Genomic DNA, 2500 nt, shown 5'->3' with positions numbered 1-2500 from the left:
AAAAACGCACCAAGTAGGCACCAGGGTGCATAAAAACGCACCAGGAGGGCACCAGGGTGCGAAAAACGCACCAGGTAGGCACCATGGTGCATAAAAACGCACCAGGAGGGCACCATGGTGCATAAAAACGCACCAGGAGGGCACCAGGGTGCGAAAAACGCACCAGGAGGGCACCATGGTGCATAAAAACGCACCAGGAGGGCACCAGGGTGCATAAAAACGCACCAGGAGGGCACCATGGTGCATAAAAACGCACCAGGAGGGCACCAGGGTGCGAAAAACGCACCAGGAGGGCACCATGGTGCATAAAAACGCACCAGGAGGGCACCAGGGTGCATAAAAACGCACCAGGAGGGCACCAGGGTGCATAAAAACGCACCAGGAGGGCACCAGGGTGCGAAAAACGCACCAGGAGGGCACCATGGTGCATAAAAACGCACCAAGTAGGCACCAGGGTGCATAAAAACGCACCAGGAGGGCACCAGGGTGCATAAAAACGCACCAGGAGGGCACCAGGGTGCGAAAAACGCACCAAGAGGGCACCATGGTGCATAAAAACGCACCAAGAGGGCACCATGGTGCGAAAAACGCACCAAGAGGGCACCATGGTGCGAAAAACGCACCAAGAGGGCACCATGGTGCATAAAAACGCACCATGAGGGCACCAGGGTGCGAAAAACGCACCAGGAGGGCACCATGGTGCATAAAAACGCACCAGGAGGGCACCATGGTGCATAAAAACGCACCAGGAGGGCACCATGGTGCATAAAAACGCACCAAGTAGGCACCAGGGTGCATAAAAACGCACCAGGAGGGCACCAGGGTGCATAAAAACGCACCAGGAGGGCACCAGGGTGCGAAAAACGCACCAAGTAGGCACCATGGTGCATAAAAACGCACCAGGAGGGCACCAGGGTGCATAAAAACGCACCAGGAGGGCACCAGGGTGCATAAAAACGCACCAGGAGGGCACCAGGGTGCATAAAAACGCACCAGGTAGGCACCAGGGTGGGCATGAAGAGGCACCATGATGGGCACCAAGAGGCACCAAGGTGGGCATCAAGGTGCACCATGGTGGGCATCAAGAGGCACCAAGGTGGGCACCAAGAGGCACCAAGGTGCACCATGGTGGGTATCAAGAGGGACCAAGGTGGGCATCAAGAGGCACCAAGGTGTGCATGAAGGTGCACCATGGTGGGCACCAAGAGGCACCATGGTGGGCACCAAGAGGCACCAAGGTGGGTATCAAGAGGCACCAAGGTGGGCATCAAGAGGCACCAAGGTGGGCATCAAGAGGCACCAAGGTGTGCATCAAGGTGCACCATGGTGGGCACCAAGAGGCACCATGGTGGGCACCAAGAGGCACCATGGTGGGTAGCAAGAGGCACCAAGGTGGGCACCAAGAGGCACCAAGGTGGGTATCAAGAGGCACCAAGGTGGGCATCAAGAGGCACCAAGGTGGGTATCAAGAGGCACCAAGGTGGGCATCAAGAGGCACCAAGGTGTGCATCAAGGTGCACCATGGTGGGCATCAAGAGGCACCAAGGTGGGCACCAAGAGGCACCAAGAGGCACCAAGGTGTGCATCAAGGTGCACCATGGTGGGCATCAAGAGGCACCAAGGTGGGCACCAAGAGGCACCAAGAGGCACCAAGGTGGGTATCAAGAAGCACCAAGGTGGGTATCAAGAGGCACCAAGGTGGGCATCAAGGTGCACCATGGTGCGATGATTCGGAGAAAAATTCATTATAAATCATTCCCTTGGGGAAATGTAACGAAACTTTGCAGACACATTTGGTGTTATTTTGTGTGAATGCCTGCAAAAAATCAGGTCAAAATTCGATCTCTAGGTGCCTTTTTCTATTTTCCCCGGTTTTTCATAATCTGCCGATTCAAAAATTCATTAAAAATTCATCCCTTGGAGAAAAAATCTAAAACTTTGTGGACGTGAATATATTGTGTTTGTGAGCCTCCCTGCAAAAAATCACGTCAAAATTCGATCTCTAGGTCCCGATATGGACTTATGTCTGCTCAGAAAAAAGGTATCTACTACTACAATTTTGGCTTTTGCATAATAACCTATTATAGGGGGGGGCTGCACCTCACCAACCACGCCCACAGTGGGAGGTGCGGTGCTGCCTTGGGGCCCCTCCCCCATGCTCATGCAAGTCTCCCCTCACTTGTGTGGCTTGGTTTTCCATGGCATTGGGTTTATTGATTCGTCAATTATCCAGAAACCGAATGTTGGCCGACTTCGGCCGAGTCTCGGTGCGTCCCTCGGAAATTTGTGGGCATCGTGGCGTGGCTTATTCTTGCATCAACGATGCATGGGCAGGGTCTATTGGGTGCATTTTCCTTTGTCCCTCTCGATTTTAAGTGCTCCCGGGTGACTTTGTTCTTGTTGAGGTGTGAGGAGAGTTATAAAACGGTGAACCAGCGTTGGATTTTTCCAACAACGCGTGCACTTTTTGCAGTGGCAATAGGCATGCGGGCATCATGTT

Source organism: Abrus precatorius, unplaced genomic scaffold, assembly GCF_003935025.1.
Source record: "Abrus precatorius isolate BTA unplaced genomic scaffold, Abrus_2018 Scaffold1, whole genome shotgun sequence".
Lineage (NCBI taxonomy): Eukaryota > Viridiplantae > Streptophyta > Magnoliopsida > Fabales > Fabaceae > Abrus > Abrus precatorius.
Note: the sequence above shows the minus strand (reverse complement) of the source record.